A 26,150-nucleotide genomic window follows, 5' to 3' on the forward strand; every position below is an offset into this window, starting at 1 on the left:
TTTTCATCCTCAAACAATTGGATATTGTCAACATAGCACATATTGGGGACCCTCACAATACAACAATATACCAGCAATCTTGGTTATCAGGGACGACACAAGATATACTAGCTCAGTGGCACATGGAGTGGAGGTCGTACTTGATGGCCTTAACTGAATCCCATGTGAGATTAAGGGATGAGACGGATAAGTTGCTATGGGGACTGGCACAGCATGGGACCTATACCCCAAAGGACGGATATTCAATAATACATGCAAGACACAAACCAGAATTAATGAAAAGCTGGTGGCGGAATATCCAAAAGCTACATGGTCCTCCTCACTCCCGATTACTCATGTGGAATATCATTTCAGACAAAATACTGACTGGAACAAATCTCAGGAAACGGGCCTTTCTAGGACCTACATGGTGTGCTCTTTGTAGAGCAGAGGAAGAAACAACCCATAACCTATTCCTCACTTGCCCCACTACTCAACAAGTCTGGACACAGGTCTTACATCTTCTTAACATACCAATTACATGGACCGGGGATGACATGAATACGGCCTGGAACAGATGGTAGGATTCTGCAACACACCCGAAAGCTAGGAACTTGCCCCTCATATTGTCCTGGCACATTTGGATTTGCAAAAACAGTATCATATTTCAGGGGAAACAAATTGTCTGGACTCAGATTATTCCAAATATCTATAAGAGCTACCTAGAATTCCCGGAAGAGGCACATGTTACCCGAACAAGAAATATTGTATCGGAAGCCATCGATAAAGAGAAACCTTGGGCCTATTTTGATGGAGTAGCACAAGAACAGGGTTGCGGTGGAGGCATCATTCTACACATATCGGAAACACATTTTTTCCACATTTTCCTGGGGCTGGGAGATGGCACTAACAATTTTGAAAAGCTCATTACCCTCCGCCATCTTTTACATTTTGCTATTTACAAAAATTGCAAAGAGCTACAAATATTTGGGGACTCAAATATTGTCATAAACTGGTTCAATTTCATTACATCATGCCATGCATATACACTTAGAACAACATTGGATGATGTATTATTTCTAAAATCACAATTTGATCTTGTTTCTTATACTCATATCTACAGGGAACACAATGCATCCGTGGACAGGCTATCGAAAGAGGCAACGCATCATCCTAGAGGAGAATGGCTAATCAGAGAGCATACTCCTGCACAAATCTATTAGTACTACCATAGACCTTATATGGACCAGGATATACAGAGGGCAAACAGGCCCTAATTCTAGCAACTTTTTGTGTTAATATTTATGAATCAGTTTTGGATATGTAAATAATATTGTATATGAACACTATCAGTATACCTGATCAGGGTTTTTGTATGTTTTTATATCAGTTTGCAATAGTTCATAGCTGACCATGGTCACTTTACAACATATGCCTATGGCATTTACAACATGTAATTTTCTATGATAATGGAAATTACAAATTTTCTCCCACGGGAAAAAAAAAAGGTTACTTACCCTCAAGGGTAGTGCAAAACATGTATTAAAAGAGAACAAAAATACCTTGTATGAACTTAGAGAATGGCGTGGGATATACCCTAGACCTTCTTCTTCCATGCCTTCTTGAATCGATTTCCGCATCCTTGTAGTCACTTTGAGATGCTCCGCAAATTGCATTTGAATATTTTAGATCAACCAAGCAAGAGAAGAGAATTCACGTGTAAGCCCTTTTGTATCATAAAAAAAATCACATTTATTAGATAGCTCAACAAGTTCACATAACAGTAGGTGAGTCGAGGGATTTTGACCTTAGTGTATGAAAAATCTCTATGGAAGGGTCGAAATCATAGTTGTGTGTCTATCTATCATTTCTTGTCTTTTGGTCCTGCATTTTTGGCCTGGAACTAAGTTTTCTAAGTTATGGAATATATTCTTGTTGACTACTCCCCTGGCCCATTCAAATTTTGTAAAATCTGGGAGCCAACTGGAAAATTCACAGGTGAGTATGGAGGATACTATAAAGGGTAATTACTTTTGTCTTCCTTCTCTTTGAAGTATGGTCTTTTATTTTTTTTATTTAAGCATGGGTCAGGTTGATGACATGGGATCTAAACTACCAATTGCTTCTCTCCCCCCTTTCCCATTCCATCCTCGGTTATGTGCTTGTGTCCTCCTATTGCCCCTTAATGTCCTCCCTTGATTGTCTCATCAAAATAATTCTACCCTCGGGATTCCATTGAGTCGGCTTCTGAATATAACCTACAACCTCGCCCATCTCATGGTTCATCCACAATTTGTTTTTGGGGGCTGGGGAAAGTCTTGTTCAATCTATGTGAAGGAGAGGGCCATGGGTGGAAGTAATTTTTGGCCAAATACAAAGTCAAAGTTGTTACACATCAATTTGACACATCCATGTAAATTATGCCAAATTAGGATCATTCGCCATCCAAAGAACTATTGTCATCAATCCCCAAGAAAGAGGGAATAAATACCTCTACATGAGGTATAAGAATCCTTGATTAGATACCTTAAAAACCATATTTTTGGAGACTGTCATAGGTGCCAATATCACAACCTATGATGTCACACCTTCCTATTGTCACTACGACAATCACCCTCCAAAATTTTGCCTACACTCGAATTTTGGAGCCTACTGCGGATCTTGCGATCGGTCATTCTATATTCACTTCTTGGTTAGTTAATGATTTTGAGCTCCCTTCATGGATTGGAAATTCTGAGGGTACTTTCTCACACATGCTCATTCTGCAACAAGTTCATGAGTGCATTCTTTTATGCAAGCTTGAACAAGCATAGCATGGTCCATCAAGATTCTACCTGTGCGATGTCCAATCCATGTCTAACTTCAGTGCAATGACATCGATAATTTCTCACTTCTAGTTGTGTTTGTACTTCTATTTCAGTGAGTTTTTCAAACTATCACTTTCGCACACATTTATTTTTGCGAGTATCATTTTCATGTTCTCGGTTGTCGAGTTTTCTTGATTTCACTCTCATTAGTGTCATTTTCATGTTATCTTCGCTCTGGCATTTGTTTCTTTCACTATTGTTTGTATATCGCAAGTGTCATTCGCACTTTAGAACTTGTCATCTTCTAGCATGTTAAGTGTCACATAATGTACATATGCTTGTTTTGGTGGTTTCAATAGGTTCTCCTTATGTAAATGAGTTCATCTTACCATGTAAACCTTCGTCACACTCATTTCCAAAGTGTATATTTAGTGTCACACGTGTCGTAAGTTGTCGTAAACGTTGTCACACTAAGGGAAGTATGTTGTTAATGTGTTCTATATGATCTATGTTGTGTCTTCAAGCACTCTAAGTGTGTGATCATAGTCAATTCCTATCACTATTCACATCAATTTCACTGATCCCACACTTAGCCAAATTTTGGAAAATTCCCAACAACTTAGCCTCATCTGGCCTTCCTGAACTGCGCATTTTGTAGTCCCAACCTTCAATCTGAACCCTGCCTCTTGACACTGCGCAATGTGAAATTCTTGCCTTCTAAGATTGCACATTGTGTAGTTTCAGTACCCAAGCCCGAGACTTGGCCTCCAAAATTGTGAAACTCAACCCTATATCTTGGCCCCAACTATGCACTACATAGTCTCTAGCTTAAGCCCAAACACTAAGCTCTTGAACTACACAATCACCAGGTCTGATCTACCTCCCAGAATTGTGCAGTTGACAAAAACAATGCAAAACCCTGTAGCATAACTCACTGAGCCTCAAAACTGTGCAATCTGCTTGAACAATCCAAACTAAAATGTGTATTTCATGGTCTCAAGGCTCAAGCCTTAGCCCTAAGCTCTTGAACTGTGCAATCACCTGGGCTCATATGTCGTCCAAAATTGCACAATGGGAAAAATCAGTGCTCAATCCCTCAGCCTGGCTACCTAATCTCCCCAACTGCACAATATTTTTGCCCAATCCAAGCCTGAACTGTGCATTGCGCAGTATCAAGGCTCAAGTCTGGCCCTTGACCGCCTAAGTTGCACAACTGCACAAATTGTGAGCCTCTCACTCGACCTACCACCCGGTTCTCGCTCAGTAAGTGGATTATCATGCAGCATATTAGAATAGGGGTTTATCGAACTAATGTCTTCTTGTCATGAGTGGATTGAAGATGTAGTAACTCTATCATGTTAAAGAAAGATCATGAATAAGGAGATGGAGAATTAGTACATGCTAGAAGACACCTAAGGAGTTGAGGAGATAAGATTATCATGAAACGAAGATGAAGGAACACTGGATTACAACAGAAGACCAAATATCAGGACCACAAGAAGACTCTATTTGATTCACAACCCTTTTACGGTAGATATGAAGAAAAAATCATGCCTCTCATGAAGATGAAGCATTGGATACATATCTTATTGAAGACAAAAAGAAAGAAGTAGCAAGAAGCATATCTTAGCACTACCACATCATCCTGCAGTCCATGTCATATCCTATCACGAGTCATCTTCTGCCGAATCATCCTACAGTCCATGTCATGTCCTGTCATGAGTCATCATGTGCCACATTATATGTGGATTATTTAATTTTATATTAGAAAAGGGAATGTGACTTGGAAGTCCAAGAGTCATCTATGTAATTTGAAGAGTCATGTAGGAAGTCAAAAAGTCATGAGAAGTCAAACAATCAGGAGGGTGGACCAAGAGTCATAAGGGAGGCAAAGGATCACCCCATTTGTTATATATACACCCTCATTATTCATGCAAAGGAATTTTCACCTTGGCTCCTCCTGTAAGTAATTAAAGAGACAAGCTAGTTCTTTTGGGGATCAAGGAGTGGCTCCAACAGTCCACTATTGGAGCTAGTGGTGTTTGTTGTATACATGTGCCTTGGGAATTTTACTTAATATTTGAAGCCTAATGGCCAGCACATCCTTCATGCATGGATTATGAATATTTGTAAGATTGTTGTGTGAATGTTTGTAATTCATGTTCGTTTTCCATCTGTGCTAAAGTAGTTGAACTATTTCAGTTATTTTAGTGCTTATCATATTGAGAATGTGTTGTAATGGTTGCGATGACTGTCGCATATTTGTGTACTATTTTGTTAGATGTTAGACGAATATTTTCTCTATGTGTGTATCCCTACTATGGTGGTACTATTACCTCCCTCCTAGAGGTTCACTTTCCTTTCCCTTTGTAAAAGAAGAATCTTTACACACATACAACTGAACCCTCACCTAGTACACTCACTTATTGATCCAAGATTACCTATGCATTACTCTATTGTGTCGAAATTTGTAGCCAAGGAAAATCTACAAGAATATATGGCAATGGATCTGATATCCCAGATGGGGCTCCTATTCTAAACGGTGTGAGGTCTAATTGGGACTTCACATTGGGGAGATCCCCTTGGTTGACCGATTTCCAGCACCGTCAACAAAATGGTGCTAGAAGGAGGGCCAGATGATAGGTTGTGCCCATTGAGTCTGCTTTGAATCTCTTATTCAAAAATTTTCTTCCAAAAATCATAATCCTGGAATGTTTATCTAAAGAGATTAATCTTACCATCCCTGTGGAATTTTTTCATAACCTATCCTAATTTAAGTTTGACGGCGAGGGTGAATTGACTCTTTGTAAACATTTGTTTCAAGTTGTCTATTTTTGTTTTTCTAATGGAATACATTACAAAGATTTCATGGTTAGTTTTCTCACCCTCGTGCTTGAAGGTCGTGTTAAGAGATGGTGTCACACATTACCTACTTTTGTTATCCATTCATTCGACCAGATTGTGAAGGAACTTCATAAATCATTTGACAAGTATGATTATTGGAATGTTCTTAAAAAAATTAATCAACTAAGAATGAATCCTAATGAATCATTTGAGGATTTTTCCAATCGATTCCTTCACCTTTGTTATGAATTTCCGGGAGAATACACGGATAGTGATTTATTTAAACAAAATTTTATGTATTTGGTTCATATCTCTTTGCACAATTAATCTAAACCCCCTGATTCTTTTACCTCCCCGACTCTTGTAAAACATGAGAAACCTCAAATTTCATAGGAGGAACCTACTACTCCTTTTGTTCCTTGTCCTCCTTCTTTTCCACTCCCGATGTGGGTGCCTCCTTGTGATGATGATAAAGTTGGGAAATCCCCAAATCAAATTCCTAATCCATATCTTCATCTTCCTTTTGTTTCTCATGATTCAGTTCTAATGAAAGAAAACTTGAAGTGGCTTATGGAGCCTAGGGTGAAGGCTAATTCTTTCATTCCTCAAGATGACATTTACACTCTTAACATAAATCTTGAATCTGGTTCCATTGAAAGTGTTTCTTCTTCAAGGGACATCTTTCATTCTCTATCTACATGCCATGAATCTGTGTATCATGATCTGCATGATCAATCTGTTCCACCAACTAGCTCTTCATGCTCTCTTGATTTTCGAGTTGATGGTTCAAATTGCGATCAGATACAAGGCAGTCACATTACACTGATAGAGGAGGAGGAAAGTGAAGAGAAATTTTATCTCTCTTCTCTTTTTCAAAGTCCCCCATGTCAATATGATGCACTTCCATTATTGGATCATTTTCAACTTGTTAATCTTGCTAGTGAATCAAATGTAATCAATTCTTCTAATCAATATGTAGCCTTGGTAAACAATCATTCTGATGATGATAAATTTGTTGATGTAAGTAATGACAAATGCCCAAGTGCACTAATTGATATTTCAATTTCTCATGAAGATTTTAATTTAGATATAGAATCTGATTCGGTCAAAGAAGATGCTTTTATCGAAACTTCCTCTTCATCTCACTATCTCTTGTGCTCTACCATTTACAATGCATCTACTTGCGACAAAGATACTCCATTCTCTTCAAGTTCTTCATCTGATGAGTTAGCTTCTCAATTGGCACAAGGTGGTGAGATTATCCATGATGAAAATGAAAACAATTAAATCATTGAGTACTCTTTCCATACCTACTCATCTCTTCTCTTGCATGAAGACACCTCTTCAAATCAACTTTCTCATGTAATTTCTTCGATTCATACATCTTCATATTTTTTATTAAAAGAATCTTTCAACTTGAGTAATCTGGTTTTTGAAGTTGAAAAATCTAGTCAAATTAGTGTTAGAGATGGATTCCATCTGGTGAGTCATGATCTTACTAAAAATAGTTGTATCATCTACACTCACACCATGCACTATCTAGTTCAATTTTCAAAATACGATTTTACAATGCTTGAAAGTTTTGGGACTTGTCAGGGAGTTGAGGCATTTCAACTTTCGTTGATGGTTATGTCAAGATCTCGTGATTCTAGTAAGTTGTTTGAACTAAGTCAGAGTTAGTTTCTCTCGCACAATCCTTCTCTTTGCATGGTTTCACTCAATGTAAATTTATTTTTGAAAGATGTTTAGTATTTTGGATGCAATCTTTTGTAACTTTTAAGATTTAGTTTCTAATCGGATTCAAGATTTTATTTCTAATGATTCATCTCCATGCAAGGCTCTTGTACTTAACTCGGGTTTGGAATATGTTTCTCTCATAAATTCATGGAATTGTGATTTGATCAACTCAGAGACTATATTTGGTCAAAGGAATCATGCCTATCAGATTCATCGCACCTGAAATCCTATTGAATGATAACGAATGCATGAGTTATCACGCGAATCAAATTATTCCCGTTCACTATGTCCTAACTAATCTCATGATCCAGGTGGATGTTAGTGGCCACACGCCTATTCCACTTGGACCCCCACCACTGCCACTTTCAGTTTTTTTAGTTTCCTTAATTATGGCATAATTTACTATTTTTAGCAGTTTTTTGGGTCCTGAACTTCCTGAGCCATTTTCAGGCCCTAAACGACGTTTTTTTGGCAAAATGCCTCCACTAATTTTTTAGGAAATCACTATTTTGGTTGTATTCCTTGGAGAGATCATTCTAACGAGGTAGCATACGCGTCAAACGGAGATAATATGACCAAGTTATGACCCCGGGAAGTTGGTTGCCCAACTAACCCCAACAGGGCCCATAAACTCTTGGTGTTACATCTCCTCAGGCTAGGGTTTTGGTTGTTTAGGTTTTTCTTTTATTATTCAATAATAAAAATGCCCTCGAGCCTTATTATAACTCAGCTCAGAGGCATGTAGCCGCCACATCTCTTCTCAGAGATAAGATACCATCGCCTGAGCTAGTTTTATTTACATGTTTCTTATAAGCGTATTTCAGTATTCTATATTAATGAAATGAAGTGTTATTTCTATTGAATATCTGAATTTATGGTTATATTTGTAATTTGTTGCGTTCCTGTTAAAATCCGGATCATCTCGTGTGTTTGTTGTGTTGGCATTCCTTTTAAATTCTTCAATGATTACAATGCTTGTACAGTTTGTCACCAGTTATAGGAAAATGATTTGTCAAATTTGGCATGCGAGGAAATTGGTTCTATTGTTCAAAGCATCCGCAAAGTCGTTCAAATGGATTTGTCTTTGTTAATTACAAATTTGGAATCTGATGCTTTAATCATCTCATCTGATCATCATATTTTTCTAATGACTGTCATTTGTTTTATCATTTTTCCACCAGTATATCCAATGATAGTTGTTTTACATCCTTCGATCTTCATGGTTCAACATCTCATTATTCGAATACTTGTCGAGAATTTGAGGCACTTCAGCCTTTGATGATGGCCATGTCGGTTCTTCACTGTCTTGACATGCCAGTTGAATGTGATCATATCAATTGTCTCTCACATGATTCTCATCCTGACCCTGTGCTTCTAGTTGAAAAATCATATTTTCAAGGATTTTGGGGTTTTCAAGAGGATTGTTTCGAGTTCCGTGATCCAATCTATCATTGCCTGGAAGAATCTTACTTAGCAAGACCTTTGGCTAATAGCAAGTTTCGATCTTTTCTAATGCTTTCTAAAAGGGATGACACAGATAAAGGTGCATTCAAAAGAAGTTTCCAAGGTTTGTTTAGCTATGATCTTCATCGGAAAGGTAAGAATGTCAATTGGTTAAAAGTAGTAACTATGACATATCTTTCTGCTAATAGGAAAGACCTTCAGTTTTTTGTGCAAGTTATACAAGCTCTTATATTTTCTATTGCACATTGTTTTATATTTGTTTTAATCGTTTGCGTCTTTGTGATTGTAGGTCGGGAACAATTATGGTGGCTACATTGGAAATTCCATTATACATGATCTTGGCCTTCTAGTTGGTTAGGATAGGAGTGTTGAATTTCCACGATCTTGGGTCTAGGTTAGAATATTAAAATCTCTAACGCAACCAAACCAAGAATCTCAAGTATCAACACCTGTTGTTACAGAATCTCAAATCAAAAAATCTAAGACATTGCAAACTAAAGTGCTAGAAATTGAAACGGTTAAAACTTTAGAAGCTCAGATAATTGAACCTAAGATTTTAGAACATGAAGTAACTAAACCTGAAAACTTGGAACCAAAAGTACTTTTACCAGAAGAACCAGAGCTTACCATACCAGTAACTTCATAAACTTACATCTCTCCTTCATTAGGTCTAGTATCTTCCCACTTACTGGTTATATCTCAAATATTTGTGTCTTCGAGTGACGAAGTAGATCATCTTCCACCTGGTCTATTGAATATCGAAGATATTACTAAATAACTTGTCCCTTCCAAACCTCCCATTACCAAGGTTATAGGACCTTTTCTCGTTAAACTTCCATCATCTCCTTTACGACAAAACCCTTGATATTGATCTCTTCCAAACTCTCCAGGACCCATCATTGTTATCCCATCTAATAGAATTCCTTTGTTACGCACACCTTCATCTTTTCTACCAAGTCCAACCATGATTGATCCTACACTTGAAATACAAACTTCGTATTCTCTCGTTAGTGGACCTAATGAGTCAAGTATGTGGCTTCCATGTTTATTGAACCTCCAAATTCCTACATTTATGGTGGACCATCGACACCTGTTGAGTATCACTCACTCAGAGGAACCTTTTTAGTAGTTGCAACCAGTCTTTCCTTTCCTCAATTTCCTACTTGGTCCTCTAAAATTCCATCTACTTCATCTCTAGAAAGTATTAGTCAAGTTTCCCAAACAGTATTTGCTTCACAAAGTTCTATACCTAGGATGTAACCAAGGTTTTATCAACAACTTAATTTATTATCTAATGGTGTAATATTTCTGCAACAACCCCTAATAAGATCTTATCCTATTATGGGAAATCTTCCTATGGTCCTTATTTTCCCATATGGGGACAACCTCCTATGGGAACCTATCCTCCACCTAGGGGGGAACTTGTTGTTGGATCTTATCCACCTCCTTGTCAAACACCTATGGCAATTTTACCACAACCTACTAGAACTCAACCTCTTACCGATGCCCCATTCCCTTGAAGGGCTAGTCCTCCCTGTAACCTTGCTTATGGCACTGTGTGTCAGATGTCCTCTGGTCAACCTATTCAAGTTATACCGCAGAATCCTTATGGTCAACCTATTCAGGTAGTGCCTTAGATTCCTTTCGGTCAACCTATTTAGGGTGTACCCCAGATTCCTATGTGTCAACTTATTCAGGGTACACCTCAAATACCCATTGGGAAACCTATTAAACGTATACCCCAAATGCCATATCAAGGTTATCCTCAATTTCAAATAGGTCAACATTTCCAAGGAGTTCCACTTACAGTTCAACCTACTCTAGGTCACCTTGGATTTTATCCTCTAACTTACCCTAGTGGAATGAAAATGCCTATGGCACAATCTATTCCAGGACATCTTGGGTATCATCCTCCGTTAGTTGGACTTTGTCCACCAGGCTATCAGTATCCTCAACCTGACTTCGATAGGTAGTTACCATTCATTGCTATGTTATATTTACCAAGCTTATCCCAGATTATCAATCATTTGATTTATCATCATCCTCTATGGCCGACTATTCTTGTGAAACTACCAAGTGATATAAGAAATTTGATGGTAAACCTAAAGAAGAACCATTGAATCATATGATGACTTATCATTTATGGTGTTCATCTAACTCCCTAAATGATGATTCCATTTGATTACATATTTTCCATTGGAATCTTACTGGGCCTGCAGCTAAGTGGATCAAATTTTTCACACATTTTCAATTACCAATTCGATATGAAACTAGTACTGAATTTAGGACTTCATTACAACAATAAGACTCCACACATATTTCTAAGCATATACATGAATGGGGACGTCTTCATCGTTTAGTTAAAGCTTATATTTCAGATCAATTACTAGCAAAATTGTTTGTTAAGTCATTACTTCCCACTATTACTGAAGATGTTGCTAAAGGTGGAGTTATTATCGAGGAACGAGTTATTCACATGCCCAATATTTAGATCTTGTTTATTCACAATATGGCATGTTATACAATAAAATTCCTAATTCTCCTCGTCCATCAAACACTATTCCATTAGCTTCTAGCGAATCTCATGTTTTTGATGGTGTGATTGGTTATGTTATTCAATAGTCGGTGAGTAAACCATCCAGACACTCTAATCCTAAGACTACTCCCACCGATTGTTGTTCAAAACACACCTCCTATTTCTACTACTCTTGTTAATGCTTCCAAGATTAACGCGGATTCAATCTCCATGAACTGAAAAATCTCAGCAACCTGGAGGTAAAAAGCATGGCAAAGGAAAAGTCAAACAAAATTCCCCTCAACAAGAAAAACAAAAAAAACCCAATCTCCTGATGAGGTAAGTAAAATGTGGCATCCTTATCTCATTTGTAATAGGGATCATTATGCCAAAGAATTTCTTCAAGGTACTTTCTCACCTATGGACCCTTTCCCAACTTAGGAGACAAAAATGGTTGCACAAAATCAGTCCTATTCTCAAAAATCTAGTAATATCATGATGATGTGTGAAGAGACAATTTTCGTGACTACAAGAGCTAAATACTAATGATCTGAGATCTTTACTTCATCAATGTTTTCAAACTTTCATGAGAAGAGCATGTAAAACCATATGTGTAAACATTTAAAAAGGAGGAAACAAAAAGGAGACCATGAATAAAATTCACAGAAAGAGTTTGATAATGGAGTTCATCTAGAGTGGACTACGTCTTTGAGCCCTGCCTCAATAGTGGGGGGGCCTCTTGATTCATCTCAGAAAAAATCAAATGTGTACATGGAAAAATACATCATTATACCTCCAAGTCTAGGAGTGACCTGAAAATGGCCTGCTCAGATATAGAAACGTACTGCACCAGTGAAATCCTCTTGAAATTCTAACTAATTAGTATAAACTTGACTATATTTTGTCACCTACAACTTTGTCCCCTCAGAGAATCTAAAATATTCCACATTAGATTTCCTATGGGAATATTCCTAGAATATAGCAAAGAATATTCCTCAGAATATTTTGTCTCGAAAGGCATGTTGTGCGAGGTTCCACCCCTACTCAAGGTTCCACACCGCATGAGTTCTGCTCGCATGGCTCTACTGGTCTCCTCCTCCCCGATACTTGGAAAATGATAAGGGATATATAATTCTTGGTGGGTGAAGGTTCCAATGAAGGGTTATTGTCTGAATGGCACCCCGGTCAGATTTTGAATGTTCACGATTGGGGCATTCAAGGGTTAAAACCCCACCTTTTCCATATTTAATGACTTCGTTGTATGACCATTATGTGTTTCCATTGACTGTTAGTTGATTGTTTGGGTTTGGGGTTGGTGGTTATAACTACTGGCAGGTTTGACTCTTGCCAACCTAAAAATTTCATTTTTTGCCTATCCAAGATTTGACCAGTGGTTTGACCCAGCCCTTTGGGTTTCTCCCATGGAGCCATGTGGCACCCTATGGGGGGTACCTACACAAAAAATTTGTTATTTGTCCAAACTTCATATGGGTATAAATTTCACATACGACATCAAATTGAGGTGTCGTTCATGCCATTGGATTCACAATATCGAGATATTCATTTTGGTCTATGTTTTGCTGAGATTTGAAGATTTTGAATTTTCATCCTTTTGGGATCCTCCTGGGTCATTCCTCCCCACTAAGAAGCTTTTGGGCCTCCAAAAGCATCATCAATCAACTACAACATGAGGAAATTTCTCCCTCGCTTTCTCCTTTTCAATCCATCATGCCTTATTAGCATGCATTCCCTTGAAACCCACTCTAAGGTTGTTCCCCCACCATAAAGTCATGGTCCTCCTATCAAGGATGGTGTTTCAAGTAGCTTGTCCAAGTACTCTGGTGCAAAATCATCCACTTAAGGGACTTTCCCACTCTCCTCTGGATCCATGATCATAGGTGGTTCGTAGAGTTTCAAGTTTTCAACATTAACCATAGAATACATCTGGATATATACTGGAAGATCAAGGTGATAAGAATTGTTTCCAATCTTCTTCGGGATGGTGAAAGGATTGTATCTAATTAGTCTCAATTTCTTTCCTTCCCCCTTTATCTTGTCCTTGCTAATGTGGAGCCATACCCTATATCCAACCTGGAACTAATAACCAACTCGGTGTTTATCATGTCATGATTTGTATTGAGCCTTACTCTTTTCCAAGTGTTCTTGCACTACTTGATGAATCATTTGGATCCATTTAATGAACTTACATGCTTTGTCTTCATCATTTCGTTCATTGGAATCCTCATCTTTCCCAAAGACTAAATCTAAGGGATTTTTTGGCAAGTACCCAAATCATATCTCAAATGATTACCTTTGAGTATATGAGTGCAAGGCCCTATTATATGCATGTTGCACATAATGGATCTGCTCATCTCACAACTTGGGATGTTTGTTGCAATAGCCTCGAAGAAATCGAACCATTGTTTTGTTGACAACTTCTATTTTTCTATCAATTTGTGGATGGAATTTTGTTCCTCTTTAGCTTTGTGTCCATCATCTTCCACAAGCTTGTCCAAAACTCTCCAAGGAATAGAGAGTCTCAATTAGATACAATGGATGTAGGCAGCCTAAAATGGACCCAGACATGCTAAAAGAAGAGTTGATTAGTTTGTTTAGTAGTAATAAGCTTCTTACATGGCATTAAGATACACATATTATTAAATATATCCACCACGACATAGAAATAGTCATGACCATTTCTTGACAAAGGCAATCCTCCTACAAAGTCCATGGAGACACTCTCCTAAGGATGAGAAGGAACAGGGAGTGGTTTGTATAGCCTTAATTTTCTATTAGTGGGCCTACAAATAGAGCACATCACAAACCCCTTTACATATTTTGTTACAATCTCTTTCACACGAAGCTAATAGAAAATCCTCTATAACTAAGACACGGTATTTCCCACACCAAAATGACCAAACACGAGAGAAGTGTAAGCTTCTCATATTACATGGACTCTTTCATTGTTAGGAATACATAGTTTTCCTTGGTGGTATAGTATTTTTCCTTGCAAATGGTAGTTGTCTACCTGCGATCCATGGGTTAGATTCTCATAAAAAAAATTGAAATCCTCATCAGTAATAGATTGCTCAACAAAACTTTCAAGAGACAAAGAATCATTTTTCAAAATAACATAGGAACTATTGAAGGAATCCCATCGACCTAAAATGATGAGCCTATTGAAACTTGGTTTGTGAATGGAGGTATTGTAAAGTTTGATCGTCGGTATGAATAATAGGCTCCTTCCCAATCAAGTAATGTTTTCATTTCTTAACAATTTGCACCTTGAAAGCATACATCTCCTTGTCATAAGTGGGATAGTTCACAACATATTGAGAGAAATTATTTGAACGGTAACAAACTAGTTTCTATTGTTGCATCAACATTACACCCATGGCTTAACCACTAACATATGTCTCAATTTTGAATGGCTACTGGAGATCAGGCAAGGCTAGTACTAGTGCGGTACTGATCTTTTCCTTCAGGATGTCGAAATCCTTCTGTTACTTTCCTCCCCACTAAAAAGTCTACTTCACACTGGTTAAGGCATGCAAAGGAGATGCTATGATGGAGAAGTTGGCAATGAACCTCCTCCAATACTGCATTGCACCCAAAAATCTTCTTACTTTTGTTACATTGGTAGGCTTAGGCCATTTAACAATTACATCAACCTTTGAAGGATCAATTTTCAATTGACCTCCTCCAACAATATGACCTAGATAAACCAAAAAAAATCCAAATTCACATTTGGACATTTTACATATAGTTTCTCCTTTTTCAAAATATCAAGCACTTTTTTTACATTGTTTACATGATCATCTCGATTTCTATTGAAAACAAGTATATCATCAAGATACACAAGCATAAAATCATCTAGAAAAGGTCTAAATACACCATGCATGACCCTCATAAATGTAGTTGGGGCATTGCAAATACCAAATGGAATCACCAACCACTCGAACAACCCCTGCTTGGTCTTGAATGCAATTTTCCTCACATCATGCTCTGCAATTCCGATTTGGTGGCAACCATTGTGCAAATCCAACTTAATGAAATAAACAACTTTTTTTACTAATCAAGTAAATCATCTACGTGAGGGAGAGCGTAGCAATTTTTCACAGTGATATTGTTGAGTTCCCAATAAGCCATGCACATTCTCCATGTGTCACCTTTATTTGGCATCATCACTATGGGTGAACCGCAAGGATAATAACTATGTGGGATGATTCCTTCGTTCAATAATTTATGCACCTGCTTCTTTATCTCTTCCATTTCAACAGTTGACAACATATAGATGACCACATTAGGCAAAGGAGCATCTTGTTGGAGATGGATTCTAGGTTGGATCTCCTTTTTAGGAGGAAATCCACTTGCTTTCTGAAAACCCCCATCATAGTTAGAAACAACTTCATACGATTGTTTCCTGTGAGAGGGATCACAACCCTGGAAAGCATCAAACTCTTCAATATCTTTTTCCCTTACAACCATGAGCATGCAATTTTTGCCAAAGTAAATGAGCCTCTCCAATTGACCTGCACTAACAACGTTTGCATCTATCTTCACATGGTGAGTCTGATAATATACACCACCCCGTTCTTAGTGAGATGGTATATGTTCTCATGTCGGAAGAAGACTCCTTTCCTATCATTAAAATACATAATTCCCAAAACTATGCCACATATATCCAGTGGGAAAACATCCAAATCAACCTCATCTACCAGTTTTCATGCAATGACAAACCTAAACCTACATTGCTTTGTTAAATTTAGTTTTGCATTTTTACATACCCAACCAAGAGGGTAGGGTTTTGGATGAGGCTTGGTTTCAGTTCCCAACTTCTTAACAATTGACTCTGAAATTGGATTGGCTTGAGAGCATGGATCAAATAATGTCCTTATTTTGGTGTGTTTGGGCACATTCCTAATATGAAACAATTCACTCCTCTTTCGTTCATCAACATGAAATTCATTTGTAGAAATTTAACTAGCATGAATTTTAGAGCTTTAATTAACATGAAGTGAGTTGTTACTTTGTATGCCCACAGTTGTAATTTGCATCTCGTCACCAAAATTGGATCCAAGGTCTTGTTGCATGGTTGCGACCATATTTTTCTTCCCTTTTCCACCATATTTCTATGGCTTCAATTCTAGATGAAACTTCCAACAGTGCTCTTCATTGTGCCCTTCTTTCTTGCAATGTGTACAAGTTGGATTCCCTTCATCTTTCATGGTTGTAGTGTTATTCTTGTCTGCATTTACCTTTCCTTTTCCTTTGAATTTGTTGTTATGAGGTTTGGATGATGACTTCTTTGGATGATCTTCCTTGTCATGTTTACCCCTGCTTTCAAGATGGATAGCTTTCACACTAGCCACATCAATAGTAGTGGTTTCAAACAACAATAAAGAATGTCGAAGATAACTATGTAAAGCACCAATATATTTCATCACGGTCTCAAGTGAATCTAAAGGAATGCCCAATGCTAATGCTTGCTTCCTAAATTCCTTTATGAAACTTTGAACATTTTGGCATTTTCCTTGTCTCAAATATTTCCATTCCATCATGGCCTTTTTTCGATATCCCAATGGATAAAATTGATCTCTCAATGCAGAAACAAATTCAGACCAGGAAGAAAGGAGTTTACCCAAATGTTTGCTACCTTTTTGAATTTTTCTCTCCCACCATATGAGAGTGATGCCTCTGAGTTGAAGAGATGCTAACTAAATATTGGCCTCATCTTCTTTGATCTATTATATCTAGCAATACACTTCAATCTGTCTAATCGAATTATTTAACTTTTTTGTGTTACATTCTCCGCTAAACATGGGGAAATCAAACTTTACATCCAATTTTAAAAAAGGATTTTTGGAAGCATATATATGTTGTATACTAGAATGTGAGAAGAAGATGAAGAAGTAAAACATTCATTGGAATATGGACATGGAGGTTCAGGAGGTTCTACTCTATTTTCCTTATTCACTTAAGCATGATCCTCTACTTTCTCTTCCTTCTTATTTTCCTTCTTGATCAATTTCCTCTCATAATCTGCATACAATTTTTCTACCTTATTTGCCATGATGTAAAAATATTTATGGAAAGCTTGCTTATTCTGAGTATGGCCATCATCATGTTCCATTTTCCTTATTTGTGTTGCACGTCCAACCTTTAGATCAAAGGACTTAAGTTTACCTTCACCCTTTTTGAGCTTTGCCTTGGTTATCATTCACACTTGTAATTCACATCAGCAAGACGACTGCTCTAATACCAAACACGATCTGAGATATTTACTTCATCAATGTTTTCAAATTTTCATGAAAAGAGCATGTAAAACCATATGTGCAAACACTTAAAGAAGAGGAAACAAAAAGGATGTCATAAAGACAAATCACACAAAGAGTTTGATAACAGAGTTTGTCCAGTGTGGACTACGTCTCGAGGCCCTGCTTCAATAGTGGGGAGGCCTCTTCATTCATCTCAGAAAAATCCAAATGAGTACATGGAAAAATACATCAATATACCTCCAATTCTAGGAGTGACCAAAAAATGGGTTGCTCATATCTAGAAATAGACTAGAGAAGTGAAATCCTCTCGAAATACTGAGTAATTTGAGTATAAACTTGACTATATTCAGCCACCTATGTAATAGTCTTGGGTTGATATTCTATGTAAATAATATAAGACCAAGCTCATCGGACTCGTATTCCAAGTTGAATGCTGGGAAAACATTGTAGTGGGCATCACTTGTGGTTTATTAATGGCTATCGAAATTATCAAAGGCAATGGTAAAGGCAAAGAGGAAATAAATGGCTTTTAATTATTAGAAATAAAGGAAAATAGGAGAAAAAGAAGATGAAGATATACAAATATGCATGTAAGGGAAATTAGAGAGAAAATGAATAAAAATGAAGAAAAATGAAAAAGGAAAGGAAGAGACTAGATATTGATGATAAAAAGGCACTTGAGAAACAATTGACAACTTTTGCTCATCTTTGGATCAGTTTTCAACAGAAGAGAAGGAGCAAGAAATTGGACAAGAAAGCAAGGAAAGCAAGGGTGTGCAAGAGGAAGTTTAGATAACAACAAGTAAGTACATAAATTAGTTGTGGATTGTGAGTAAGAGTGTGCATGTGAGATTTAGCATGCCTAGATTCGAATGTGTGGTATATGCATGTGGTTCTTTAGTTATTTGTTTTCATTGGCATGGGATTTGCCTGGATTGACAGTGGTATTAGACTTGCCTTGCCATTTCCTGGATAGCCATGATGTAGTGGGTTCTCCATTTGTATTTCTGATTGGTTCTCAGGTTCCCTATGGTTGTGGGTTTGGATAGAATCTCTGGAGCCCTGGAACTACTTGGGTTTCCTAGAGGTTGTGGGTTGATATGGTAGTTCTCTAGAGCCCTGTAATAGCTTGGGTACCTGGAGGTTGTTGATTGAGATAGGAGTCCTTGAAGCCCTGGACAAATTTGGAAGAGACAGATCTAGTATGGTATTAGTGATTTCTGGATCGTTTAGGTGAAATCGTTGTGGTTGAGGGTTGAGGTGGTTTGGCCTCTAAAAGCCTTAGTTGGTTCTATCTTGGTTTAACCCATATGATCCCACATTCATGCTTGGAATATGGCACAAGGGTGATTAGATGAAAGAGATATTTGTTTCAGCCCAATCTATGGTTGGGTGTTATGTGGAAGTCCCTGACTTGGTTGGCTTTTTCATATGTTAATATGAGTTATCTTTCCATTGTGACCTATGAGCACTTGTATTGATCATTGTGTTGATTCTATGGTTGATTGTCATGGATTCTATTCTAGTTATATGTTGGTTATATGCATGGTTATATGATGTGCTCTAGCTATGGATCTTGTTCGTGATTTGATAATTATTTGAATGGTTGATGAATGCATAGGCTATCAAGTGTTGTTGCAGCTATCTTGAGCGGGAATTGAGCCTTCTTGATGATTCTCTAATGAAGTGAAGAAGATCGTGATCAGATATGCATTCATGACCTGTAGCTACTATGTTTACTACATGTTTGATGAAATGTCTAGTACGTGACTGGCATGTTTTGAGCAAGATTTAGCCCTAACATTGATTGTTTAGACTTGTTTTCATTATAGAATGAGTTCAGGAAAGTTACAGGTTTTTTTGGGTAGGGGCCTATAGGCCAACCCTGAAAAAGTGGGACTGATTTTTCGATCGCACCCTCTGAACTAGAGAATTTTAATCATAACCGCATGTAGGAAGGCTTGTGGATTCATTTGGAGCCTTCCAACTACATGCATCGTGTGTCAAGGGTGTGGTTAGGAGCTAGATCTTGTGAAAAAAAGTTCCAACTCAAGGATTGATCACCGGGGGTGGTTGTAAGACTCCTGAAAGATCTAGTGTCCCTGAGGGGTGGCAGTATGTGTTCTGTTTTGTAGACCCCACTTCCATAACTGGAACTTGGAGGTCGGTCATATCATAGCAACTCTCAGCTCATGTTTACCCTGGAGAGCTTGCAAAAGTAGGTAAATGTGGAAGCAGATGATATAGAGTGGTATCAGAGCAGTTTCACTCCCTGCAACCTTTCCTCTAATATCGGTGTTACAGAGTAGTATCAGAGGGAGGTTGTAGCACTGGACCTCGGGGTAAATGTGATTGTTATGCATGCATTTCAGGTGTCTATGTTTTTAATATGCATTAATTGTTATGCTTATGGTTATGATACTCATGTATGAGTTGGTATTCTTGTGATATTGTGTCGTACTAATCTTAAGTGAATTATGCAGATGTGATAGCCTCCCCTCAGATACACTAAGTTATGATTTTGATTATGTCTTCTATTTGGTTTATCTAACATGGTAAGATTGCAAGAAATATAAGATCAAAGATGAAGAGCATAATGGTGGACTATAGTTCACATGATTCCCCTTATACGTCTAATATGAATCAGTGGAATGGGAAAAGTCAGTTGAGTAGCAAGGAGAAGAGTATTCTCCTTATTCAAAAAATACTCTGAGGAGTCTTAGGGTAGAGATCAAAAGTTGCAAGGTAGATAATGACATGATGATTGAGGCATGGGATAGAATGGCAAGGGCTCAAGAAAGCAAGTAGAAGTCAATGCAATGATTCTTCAAAGCCTTCCAGATTTGCAAAAGCAGGGAAGATTGGGGATCAGTCATGGAGATAAATGAAAGGAGGATACTAATGGGGATATGATACTAGGCCTTGGAAAGGATATAGGTTGGACAGAGATGACACAACCAAAGGTGGCAGATCTTTGGATACACCTGACAAGAGGGGTAGCACTTGTGGATTTTATTCTAGCTCCGGTTCCGAGAGACATCATAATTAATATCACTAGCATGCTTATAGGAGGAGTGATAAGCAGTAATTTCCAGAGAATTTTTGTGAGTTGAAAATGGGTTCCATGACAGATGATGAGTACACTAACATATTCCTGGATATATTGAGGCATGTGCCTTATCTTAAATATGAGCAAGAGAAGATTCAAAGGTTCATTAGTGGGTTTCCAGTAGCATTCAAAGACCAGATTCAGTATGATGAGCTTCGGTAACTGGAGGAAGCCATTTGAAAGTTGAAGCATTGTTATGAGTAGTCAAATCACAAGCCTGAGTTCAATGTAGTATAGAGAGGACATGGGTCTTAACCCAGGGAGAAACAGAGTAAAATCAATTTCATAGAACCATTATGTATTGAACCTATGGTGGGGATCATCACAGGAAGGATTTCCCTTTGTATCATAGTGGTTTAGTGGATGTGGGGCAGAGCCTCAATGCATCTTGCAACCGACAGAGCTCATGCTCTGCGAGTCAGCAATAGAGAAAGTAAAGTGTGTGAAATCACTTTAGGGCTGAGGAATCTACTTGGAAGATGGTTGATTAGATGCAAGCATAATAACAAGTTTTCAGATATAGTTGGATTCATCAAGGGAATTGGGATCCCTTGAGAGATGATATGTGCAAATGTTAAGTTGTAGGGCAACGTGTTGTGTACAATAAGGCAAGGTAACTAGTATATTGTTATAGTTATTTATGCACTAACAATTGTGTGTTTATGGCAGTATGAGGCAAGGAATTGCATGACAAAGAGACTGTCGTGAAATATTGAAGAACGTTCGGGTTGAGCTTTCCCTTGGAAGCATTGTGAACCATGGGGTTAAGTCATGGTGTTAGTTGAAATTTTTCTGCTTTCAATGTTTTGTGATTTGTTAGTGCTTGATTTGCGGTTTTGACTCTGTCTGGTGCATGGCCATGCCACTTTGTGTTGGTTTTGCATGGCCATGCCACTTTGTGGTATGGTATTAGTGATTTCTGGACTGTTTAGGTGAAATCGTTGTGGTTGAGGGTTGAGGTGGTTTGGCCTCTAGAAGCCCTAGTTGGTTCTATTTTGGCTTAACCCATATGATCCCACATTCATGCTTAGAATATGGCATGAGGGTGATTGGATGAAAGAGAGATTTGGTTCAACCCAATCTATGGTTGGGTGTTACGTGGAAGTCCCTGACTTGGTTGGCTTTTTCATATGTTAATATGAGTTATCTTTCCATTGTGACCTATGAGCACTTGTATTGATCATTGTGTTTATTTTATTTGTCAAGGATTCTATTATAGTTATATGTTGGTTATATGCATGGTTATATGGTGTGCTCTAGCTATGGATCTTGTCTGTGACTTGATAAGTGATTGAATGGTTGATGAATGCATAGGCTAACAAGTGTTGTTGTGGTTATATTGAGAGGGCATTGAGCCTTCTTGGTGATTTTCTAATGAATTTAAGAAGATCATGATCAGATATGCATTCATGACCATAACTACTATGTCTACTACATGTTTGATGAAATTTCTAGTATGTGATTGGCATGTTTTGAGCAAGATATAGCCCTAACATTGATTATTTAGACTTGTTTTCATTCTAGAATGAGTTCTGGAAAGTTATGGGTTGTCTATGTTTTTACTATGCATGCATTGTTATGGTTAGGGTTAGGGTTATGGTTATGATACTCATGTATGAGTTGGTATTCTTGTGATATTGTGTCGTACTAATCTTAATTGAATTGTGCAGATGTGATAGCCTCCCCTCAGATACACTAAGGTATGATTTTGATTATGTATTCTATTTGGTTTATCTGACATGGTAAGATTGCAAGAAATATAAGATCAAAGATGAAGAGCAGAATGGCGGACTATAGTTCACATGAATCCCCTTATAAGCCTGATGTGAATCAATGGAATGGGAAAAGTCAGTTGAGTAGAAAGGAGAAGAGTATTCTCCTGATTCATAAAATACTCTGAGGAGTCTTAGGGTAGAGATCAAAATTTGCAAGGCAGATAATGACATGATGATTGAGGCATAGGATAGACTGACAAGGGCTCAAGAAAAGAAAGTAGAAGTCAATGCAATGATTCTTTAAAACCTTCCAGATTTGCAAAAGCAAGGAAGACTGGGGATCATTCATGGAGATAAGCAGGAGGAGAATACTAATGGGGATATGATAGTAAGCCTTGGAAAGGACACACGTTGAACAGAGATTACACAATCAAAGGTGGCAGATAATTGGATACACCTGACAAGAGAGGTAGCACTTGTGGGTTTTATTCTAGCTCTGGTTCTTAGAGACATCATCATTAATATTTCTAGCATCCTTATAGGAGTGAGAAGCAGTAATTTCCAGAGAATTTTTGTGAGTTGAAAATGGGTCCATGACAGATGATGAGTACACTAGCATATTCTTGGAGTTATTGAGGCTTGTGCCTTATCTTAAATATGAGCAAGAGAATATTCAAAGGTTCATTAGTGGGTTTCCAGTAGCATTCAAAGACCAAATTGAGTATGATGAGCCTCGGTAACTGGAGGAAGCCATTAGAAAGTCGAAACATTGTTATGAGTAGTCAAAACACAAGCCTGAGTTCAATGCAGTCTATAGAGGACATGGGTCTTAGCCCAGAGAGAAATAGAGTAAAAGAAATGCCAGAGAACCATTGCATATTGAACCTGTGGTGGGGATCATCACAGGAAGGATTTCCCTTTGTATCATAGTGGTTTAGAGTATTTATGGGAGAGCCTCAATGCATCTTGCAGTAGAAGGAGCTCATGCTCTGGGACTCAGCAATAGAGAAAATAAAGTTTGTGAAAGCACTTTAGGGCTGAGGAAGATACTTGGAAGATGGTTGATCAGATGCAGGCATAATAACAGGTTTTCAGTTATATTTGGATTCATCAAGGGAATTGGGATCCCTTGAGACATGATATGTGCAGATTTTCAATTGTAGGGCAACGTCCTAGGTACAACAGGGCAAGGTAACTAGTATATTGTTATAGTTATTTATGCATTGACAATTTTGTGTTTATGGAAGTATGAGGTAAGCAATTGCATGATAAAGAGACTGTCGTGAAATATTGAAGAAGGCTCGGGTTAATATTTCCCTTGGAAGCACTAGGATCCATGGGGTTAATTCATGGTGTCAGTTGAAGTCATCTGCTTTCAGTGTTTTGTGATTTGTTTGTGCTTGATTTGTGGTTTTGACTATGTCTAGTGCATTGTTAGGTCCCTATACTACTAGTGTAACCCCTTATTGTTATTAGTGCAACCCCCTTATTATATTTTTGTGCCCATGTAGTCCCCGTATTGTTATTATTGTGCCCCGTAGAACCCCACTATTGTTATTATTGTGCCCTTGCATTATTATTGTTATGTCGGCTCTGATTATATTATGACCCCTTAAACTCCTATATATAGAAAGGATGTCTTGTCATTTGTATCATCCAAGAATTGTTCATTTGTGTAATGTAAAAGAGGTTTCCCCCTCGAAGAGGTTGATTATAAAGTCATTGAACAATCTTTTCTATCTTTTTGTGAGTTGGTTTCATAACATTTGGTATTAGAGCTTTGATTCTAGGGTTTCGTTGCTCCAAACAGGTCATTGTAGAATTTTCGCTATAACTTTTTCACTATGAAGTTTCAGAAGCTTAAAAAAAACCCATTTGAGCCGACATTGTTCTGAACACGAGTCCAAATTTCAGATATTGTCTCGCTATATTTTCGGAGATATGATATGAGGAAGTTAGGGTTTTTTCAAGCTCTAGAATTCCATCTCAAATAGGTCATCGTGGCAATTTCTCTATAATTTTTTTTCTATGAAGGTTCAGAATCTGAAATTAAAACCCGTTTGAGACAATGTCTTGGTGAAGCTCCGGCCCAAATTTCAGATCTTTTTTCGCTATATTTTAGGAGATAAAATCCAAGACATTTATGGTTTGTGGATGCTTTGAATTACATCCCAAACAAGATACGTTGGGAAAATTGTCATAACTTTCTCTCTAAGCATCAGATTGAAATTTCATAAGTTGCAAAAAGAGGATGGACTGTAATTTTATGTATATTTCTTTCAGGTCTGAAGGTCGAAACAGTGATATGTGACACTTCATACAAGTTCAATCTACTAAAAAAGTATATAATGAGGTCATCTTGGGGGATTGAGCACAACTCTTTCTTGAAGAATCCAATTTTGATCAGACTGGTGGCATTGGAAAGAGGATGAAGACGGATACTATAGGTCACAATTTCAAACCTTGGAGATCTGAAATATAAGAGATACAATAGATTCAAGATCGAACTGCTAAAAGTAAGAAAAAGAATGACTCGAATCAAGAAAATAGAAACACCTAGTAAGCAAAATTGGATGGATGATTTGAAGAATGTGATCAAAGCTAAGATAAATAGTTTTATATGTGCCATGGAAGCTAATATTGATGGTATGGAAGCATATTTGAAGAAAGGAATGGAAGATTTGAAGAAATACATGGAAGGTTTGAAGGAAGGTGGGACAAAGCTACTATAAGAAAGACCTCGTAATGACGAAAAGGTAGTAGAGGAAACTCATGATGAGAAAAAAATAAATGTTAATCATCATTTCATAGAATCTAACATTGGATTGAAGACCTACCATATTCCAAATATTGATATGAGGAATTTTGATGGCAAGGATCCCATAACATGGATACTACAGATGGAGAAATATTTTGATCTACATGATGTGCAACTGTTACAAAAGGTACGTATTGCATCTTTATATTTAGAACCGAATCAATTTTTATGGTATAAAGGAATTTTTCTTGTAAACCACTTGTCACCTAGTCAATTTTCACAGAGGAAATGATAGCACATTACGAGGATACAAAGAGAAACACCTTCTTTAGCCAAATGATAAATCTCAAACAAAAGGTTTCAATGGTAGAGCACATTGAGGACTTCCAAAAATTGAATATATTGGTAAATGATATTGCATAGAAGCAAAGGATTGATGTCTTCATAGGGACTTTAAAGGATAACATTCAACATGAGGTTCATCTTTAGTAACTTGATTCATTAGAGAAGCCATTCAGGTTGGCAAGAAAAATTGAAAGAAAAATTATGACAACAAGAAATCCTACCACTCACAATTATAAAGATGGAAGTGTTGTTGCTCCTAGACTTACACAACCTACAAGGTTGACACCACAACAATTGGAATAAAAAGGAGAAAATGGCCTTTATTACAATTGTAATAGAAATAAACTAAAGGTCATAAGTGTGTTGAGAAGAAACCATTTTACATTGATTGTGAAGAGGAGGAAGAAAAGGATCAAGAAACATCAAAAGAAGAGGATATACACCAGGAACCAACCCCAAAGAAAGAAGAAATGAATCTGACCATATCGTGTAATGCATGGGTAGGAATTACCACTCCTCAAACTCTCAAGATAGAAGGTCATATCAAGAAGAAAAAGGTAATAGTGTTGATTGATTCTGGTAGTACCCATAATTTTATT

The sequence above is a fragment of the Pinus tabuliformis genome, chromosome X, assembly GCF_031772625.1.
Source record: "Pinus tabuliformis cultivar Carrire ecotype Pingquan chromosome X, CPIR1, whole genome shotgun sequence".
NCBI classification, from domain to species: Eukaryota; Viridiplantae; Streptophyta; class Pinopsida; order Pinales; family Pinaceae; genus Pinus; species Pinus tabuliformis.